Source organism: Gorilla gorilla, chromosome 5 (assembly GCF_029281585.2).
Source record: "Gorilla gorilla gorilla isolate KB3781 chromosome 5, NHGRI_mGorGor1-v2.1_pri, whole genome shotgun sequence".
In the NCBI taxonomy this organism is placed as follows: domain Eukaryota; kingdom Metazoa; phylum Chordata; class Mammalia; order Primates; family Hominidae; genus Gorilla; species Gorilla gorilla.
The window spans coordinates 83,696,456-83,704,383 of NC_073229.2; the positions used below are offsets into that span (position 1 = coordinate 83,696,456).

General features: G+C 33.0%; 1 pseudogene; it reads right to left on the reverse strand.

The window, feature by feature from the left end:
* Window positions 1–657: 657 nt before the first annotated feature.
* On the reverse strand, window positions 658–1,221 carry LOC101147834 (dihydrofolate reductase-like; annotated as a pseudogene).
* Between the last annotated feature and the right edge of the window lie 6,707 nt (window positions 1,222–7,928).

The window sequence follows — 7,928 nt, forward strand, 5'->3', positions numbered from 1 at the left end:
TATTAAGATAAAATGAGTTGCAAATCTAAGTCACAAAAAGATACTTATTTGTACATCTTCAAATGTAAAATTAAAATCAGGAAGTCATCTGAGGTGTACCATGTTTCAGTAACTGGCAAACTTCACATAGAATTCATAAGTGTCTTTTGATGGATAACCTGGGAAAATTTTATAATTAATAATTAAGATTTTTCTTCAAAATTTTAAAACATATTTTCCAAAAGGAGGTGAAAAAGTAATGATGACAAACAGGTGCAAGTATATATAGCAGGAGTCAGAAAACAAGCTTACGTAATCTAACTCTTTTTTTTAAGGGTATGTGCATCTTCACCTTTGATAAATACTGCGAACATTTAAAAACCTGACAACGTCAAGGACTGGTGAACGTGTCACATGTGATGGGTGTGAAATGGCATCTCTCCACAGCAGGTGCTGGAGACAGTTTGGCCTTAGAGAGGCACTTAGACAGTTATAGCAAGAATGTTTTATAAATGGTATTTGATATAGTCTAATTAAGATTAATGGGGAATAAAAAATGCTGCTTAGAAATAATAATTCATAGATCTAAAGTCAACAAAATCTTTTTTTAATGTAACAATATATAAGATTTTACAGAAAGGGAGAACAACTTGAAATAAATCAGGAAACGCTTTTATATTAATCATTCTTTTCATATACTTCAAATTTGTACTTAATGCCTTTCTCCTCCTCCACATCAGAGACAACACCTTGTGGATATTCTGGGAAAAGTTTATATTTCTCTAAATCATCTTCTAGGGGAAAAAAGTGTCACTTTGAAAGTCCTGCATGATCCATGTCACAAATAGTTTAAAATGGTCTCTTAATTCATGGATTCCTTATAAACAGAACTGCCTCCCACTGTAAAAAACACGTCTTGTTTATTTGCTAATTTTAGTTGCTCAATACGTTTTAAGGCATCACCCAGACTTTAGTCAAGAAAAGGAGGTCTTTGCAGTGGTTCCTTGGATTCTCTACTGACAACTAAATTAATTATATACTTTAAAGGTTGATTCTTCTCAGTAATCGAGAACCAGTTCTTCCTAATCAAAAATACTAAATGTTGTTTACCCTCTGCTGAAGAGGGTGTGGTCATTCTTTGGAATCGAATTTATTTTTGAGCTGGGGTCAGGGCAGATCCCCATTCCTGATGATGCCCATCTTCTGGGAAACAGTGACAATGCGGTTTAGCGGATGAACCATGACAACAGCAGTGAACACCTATGAGCTGGGTCACAACACCAGGATGCAAGACCAAGAATCATGCGAAATTCTAACTCTTGTTTTTATATTGCCAATCATTATTTCCATTTCTTCCTTGGATTTGGGTTACTGTTGATGATTAAGATTATTGCTAATATTTATAATATTTTATCAGAATTACATTTTGTGATTAATAAGAAATATTTTAAATCCATAAATTAGATAATGGGTTCACCTACAAATATTTTTAACCAAATAAGAAATTTAAAAATTTACAGGATTAAGTATAGTTATAATATTTGCTGTTTTCAGTTGCATGAATGTTATATGGGGAGAAGAGTTAACCTGTAAATAAATAACTATTCAACCTTGATTTTTACCTTTGTTTACTTAAATTTATATTTTCAGTCTTTTGGCAAATTTATTTTTGATCGTGACTTTTTTGTTTTTTTTGTTTTGATTTTGCTTTTTGAGTCATGAAAATGATTTATAAAGAGAAATACAACATGACTGTCTTTCTTCCAAAAGAAATATAAGACTTGCATAGAAAAGTTTCAACTGTGAGGCAATATCTACCACAATCATTAAGGCAGATGGTTTACCTTCATGTAATATTCAATTATCTCTTAGCTACCTATACTTTAAGTATATAATGTGAAGTGTTGAGTGCCTTATATTTATTCCATACAAGCTTAACAGTATTATAATTGCTTCACCTTTTTGATTCATATCATTTTAGTTTTGATGATGTTAGTATTCTACTGAATTAAAAAAAACACTTTTGTTTGTACCACATATTCCTCAGATAGAACAAACAAACTATCGATGGAGGCTGCTGGCTGTCTTCGGTTTCTTGGGGTTTTCTGTGTGAGTTCATGTGTATCTACCTATATACACCAAATTAAACTGTAATTCTCAACGAATCTTAGAATTCCCTCCAAGTAAGAGAGATGAGGAGGGGCTTACACCCTCCATGATACTAACTAAAAAGAACACCTCATTTATACTCAATCTTAATCTTTTTCTGGCCTTTATTTAATCTCAATTTGCAACTAATTTATTTCTTTGATTATTTGATAAATGTCTATCTTCCCCACTGTGTTTTAAGCACTGTCAGAGCAAAGATCACATCTCTTTTGTTCACCATTGTACCCTAACACTTAGGGCAGGGTTTAGCTGAAGAAAATTCAAAGAAGAGAGCTACAAAGAGAATATAGGCTGCAGAATTATTGGCCTAACTCTTCAGGGTCCTGTCAGGGGACAAATTAACTTTTTCCTTATCTGTGTTTTTATGCTCTTTGACTCAAAATGCCCAGGAAAAAAAAAGTGCTCAAATTGTTCTGGCCTGCGTCTCTTGCCTGCTTCTTGGCAAAAAGAACACAGGGCACCTGAACTGATAGACACACAAACTGTGTACAATAAAAGAATAATAATTCCTCACAGAAAATCCAGGTGTTGTTACCAGGCCATAGCAGGGATGGATACCAGGAAAGCAAAACTGAGAGATGCTCATTACAGAGAATAAACAAATGGTTCTGTATTTCCAATAAGTTCTTCACAATAGCAATACCAGAAGATGTGCAAAAAAAGCTGTCACATTTCCTTTAATGTCAGTTACCCCTTACAATAACCAACAGCAAGTTAATTCATTTTTTATTAAAATGTTTGTGCCAGCAGATATTTTGGAAGGATTTTCTAGACTGTATACCAAGATGGCTCACATCCTTAAAGCATTTTTTAAATATTATGAAGTGTTTTTCCCTTACATTGCTACTCCATGAAGGCAGAGACCATGCCTGTTTTGTGTACCTCTGTATTCCTAGTACATGCTCAGAGCCTGGCACAAAATACACACCCAGATATTATTGAATGACTAAATCAAGGAAGGACTACAGAGGGTTTCTAACTGTATACGGGCCTGTTTGATCTGTTTCCCTTGTGGGAACTAAAAATAAGTTAAGACTGGAATTATTTTAAGATGTTTTTAATACAAATTTGAAATACAAGTTAGATACAAATACTGAAAATTTGCATTTAAAAACATCTTAAAATAATTTCGGTCTTAATTTCTGTTTAGTTCTGATAAGGGAAACAAACAAAGCCAAACCTATAGTTTCAAAAGGAAAATATCGGTGTCACTTCTGGATTATGTTCAACTTAAGATTCTCATGAAACTTTTTAGGCGGATAGAAAATCATGTAAGATGATCTTGTGCTAGTTTGTCTCTGCTCTGAGGCAGAAAATAAGATCTTCATAGACAGGTTTGAGAGCTTAAATTCCTACAAAATAGTTCTAAAAGTATGAGGGGCTAAATCTTGACACTAATTCACCTAGTGTGGTATTGTTTTCCTGAAATAATCCTCCCTGGCAACTTGTCATGAAAATCTATCAGGTGGACACATTTCTTCATCTATTGAATTTTTTCCGTTGACATCTCCATTAAGTGATATTATTAATTCTGTTCAAAATGTAATTCTTTTTCAGTTGTACTATCTACTGGGGCCTGAAATATTCATACTGACTGTTCCTCACATTTTAATTTATTTTTTGCTAACTGTAGAATATGATTTCCTTGAAAGCAAATAAGCTTTCATGTGCTTATTCCTGGTTTCATTGGTTTACTACCCTACAGCCACATCTCTAGCAAGAAATTATTTGACTTTGCTGTGTCTTTGGTCAGATGAAGGCCCATTCAAACCAGTGCTGTTGATCATATAGCAACTAGGTAATAGGAAGTGTATTATGCTGAATTAAAATCTTATTAATAACTCTGACATGTATTATATATTTGCCTTTGGGAATGCCTTTTCCGTAATATTTGAATCATTATTCATGGAATGAGAGTAAGAGTATAAATAGTAGATCTGTTATATCAAACGGAATACCAGATAAGAATGGCTAGCACACGGACAGAATCATGACAAGTATTCGAAAATGGTTATTTTCTTCCTTCACTTCCAAACAGAAAATGGCTACACTTTTTCTGACCCAGTAGACTACTAATAACTGAAAAGTGTTCCTCAGCTATAAGGTGGATATGCATTGCCTAATAAAGACTCTAATCTGCTAATAATCCATATAGAGACTACATGAAAGCTTATGCAGAAATCTAATGGAAATTTTTCTTCTAGCATCATTCAAGGCTGGACATGAATTTGTCGTTGTCTACCTTATACCTGCAAATAATTATATTAGATCAGAAGCATTTATTTTCTCCTTATTTGATATGTGATATTGTTGTCACTTTGTATTTGAAACTGAAATGGTAAGATTAAAGACTGTGTCAAACAGCTAGATACAACTACAGTATTTAGCCAGCATACAACCATGAACTAACACAGTGCCTAGAATCTATTGGATACTCAATAAATATATATTGCAGAAATAAAATATACAAATGAATAAAGTTGTACTATCTACTGGGACCTGAGATAAAATATGAATGATGAAGATTTTTCTGTGTTTATATCCATATATCTAAACATAATCTTCGAACCTTCCTTTAGGGAGGCTCTCACTGCCCACTACATACCAATAAATCATAGACACTTCAATCCAGTTCCTTATGCCCAGAATTAGACTGACAGTACTAAGTACTTTGTTCAATAATACCTACTGCTTAATAAAATATACAAATCATGCCAAGTAAATGTGACATAATATGTGCTAAACAGTGCTATTCATTTTACCCACAGTGTTAAAGACAGAGTATACAACTTTAGCATTTTAAAATATTATATGTTAAAGCGAAACCAGAAGAAAATAAGTGGGATCATTTGATGGTTTGCAGCAAGCTAATTTTGGGAGAAAAGCCCTTTGTAAAAAAGCTAATGTGATCTTGGGTAAATGAAGCTATCTGCACCTCCACTGCAGAGATAACTGCGAAAGAAAGCAGGCACAATGCCACGGAGCACAAAGAAGAGTGTGAAACCCAAACTGGTGGATAAGGGCGTTGGAAGATGAACTGTCTGGTTGAATATTGTAGAACAGGCAAACTTTAAGTTACATATGGGAATATTCACAGGAAAGATTGGGAAAAGGCATTCCAGGAAGAAGAAGCAACATATACTAAGATACAAAATAAAAGATAATATGTGGTATATAAGAAATGTGAGGTATGTGGTTTGAGGGCAGCTGAATGATAAGCTAGACTCATGATAGGCCTGATTAGTGTGGCTAAGACATTTGGGTTATAAACAAAGTTAAAGAGAAGACATTGAGAATTTTGAGCAAACGATAATGTATCAAATCTATGTATACAGTTGTTTCTCTTGGTGTTTGTGGGGGACTGATTCCAGGACCTTTTGGGAATACCAAAACCCAAGATGCTCAAGTACCTTATATAAAATGGAACAATATTTTCATGCTCTGTATACTTTAAATAATCTCTAGATTACTTAATAACACTTAATGCAATGTGAACATTATGTAAATAATTGTTATACTGTATTGTTCTTGTGTTTTTCTTATATTTTTATTATTTTTAAAAAATATTTTTCATCTGCACTTGGTTGAATAGAAACTGCAAAAACTGACAAGATTAGAAATATAACTCTGAACGGCAATATAGATAACAAATTTGTTCATGAGTGGAGAGAGGACTGGTCAGACTTTAGGTATAAAAAAATCATGTAGAATGTTAAAAATAATGAAGTAGTAGAGAAGAAGATCTAGTAGATGAGAAGGATTACAGTGATTTTAAAGAAGCCATTATCTGGACATGAACTGGTTGAATTGAAGAGGAAATGGAGTATCTTTTTCGCTTGGACTAAATGAAATGAAAGAATATCATAGCAAACCTGTTTACTTTGTTATCAGCATCTTGAATTTGAAGGAGTTCATGAAATAAATTCAATTTAACCCATCCATTTAGAATCAGAGAAAAAAGGAAAAAGTCTATTGAAAGTGACTGTGGTGGATGTTGTGAAAGGGGCTTAAGAAAAATGCAAAGGCTGGAGAGATTGTTGAAGATTAAAAAAATGATAGAGTTAGCTAGGTAAGACACAAAAGGATTCTCTATGCACACTGAAGTTTCAAATGAGGCTGAAGGCTAGATTTGCAATGGCACTGATCTACATAGCTACATAATTTTTGCCCTAGAAGATATCAATTTGTTAGATATTATGTATATACATAAGACAATTATTGGGTTAGTCAAAGGAGTTTTTATCAGATCAGTGCAGCAAGGTACTTGTGTAAGGTGGGGCATGAAAGTGTGTTGTGAAAGTGATACGGTCAATAAGGGTGTAAAGTGAATAAGGTGGATAACTAGGGAAAAATAAACAGGTTCTACAAATGTAGATGATGTCATAGACTAGAGATGATATAGGAAAGCTAAAATAGGGGAAATGGTAATTACAGTGCAAAATATTTGAGTGTACTCTTTCAGACATGGAGAAATGTGAAGCCATAAGGAATTTTAAAGATTAATTTGTAACGAGTGGTTAAAAAGTTTCAGAGGTTCAGAAAGGGAAAAGAGATTAAAGTGAGCTGAAATGTTTTTGGAAGTATTAATGGAGGAAGAGAAACCTGAGCTTGAAGGAAAGACAGTAGAAGCATATATTTATGGAGTATATGGGGTATTTTGGTATAGACATACAATGTGTAATAACTACATCAGGGTAAATGGGTATTCATCACTTCAAGCATTTATTCTTTGTGTTATAAACAACCCAATTATACTCTTTTAGTTATTTTAAAATGTAAAATTAAATTATTGTTGACTGTGGTCAACCTGTTGTGCCATAAAATACTAGATGTTATTTATGCTTTAACTGTTTTTGTACTTGTTTAACCATCCCCACTTCTCCTTCATCCCATTATTATTCTTCCCAGCCTCTGGTAACTACTCAGCCATGGAAGGAAGGAAGGAAGGAAGGAAGGAAGGAAGGAAGGAAGGAAGGAAGGAAGGAAGGAAGGAAGGGGAGACAGAGAAAAAGAGAGAGAGAGAGTGAGAAAGCAAGCAAGCAAGAAAGAGAGAGAGAGAGAGTGAGAAAGCAAGCAAGAAAGAGAAAGAGAGAGAGAAAGAGAGAAAGAGAGAGAGTAAGAAAGAAAAAGGAGGAAGGAAGGAAATTTGATAATCAGGAAAAGGATTTGCACTTTGTTGTTTAGGCAGTGTTAACTGTTCAGTTACAAATGTTTAAATTAATTAATAAAATGCTTAACAAAAGCTGTTCAAATACATTTTCTGCCCTTTATTCAATTCCAAATAATTTCTGAAAATATACAATAGAAATATCAATGCAAAGGATCATCTGAGTCACTTTCAACTGAACTCCTTTGTGCTATTTATAATGCTATTTATCAAGGTGATTAAGGGCCAATTGATTGTCTGTTAGTACAAATAGTAAAAATTTATGGTCATTATGTCATTTCAATTGGGAGATTATCTTAAGACATCAGTCTAATTGACTTATTTATTTGGCAAATGTGCCACTAAAGTAGTAATATGCTATAGAAATATCACATTATATTTTCAGTATCTAATATAACTGTTGTTTTAAAGTTAAATATTTTTAATTTTCTTATTAAATATGTTATACTGCTTTTTTCAATATTTTATCAAGACTATAACTAAATTTGTTTGTGTAAATTATATTTAAAGAGTTAAATATTATAAAAACATCATTTCTCATGGTAAAATTTGTGGCAGAAAGGTAGTGGATTATATATTATAATGTTCCCTATCTTATTTTTTAAAAAAAGTC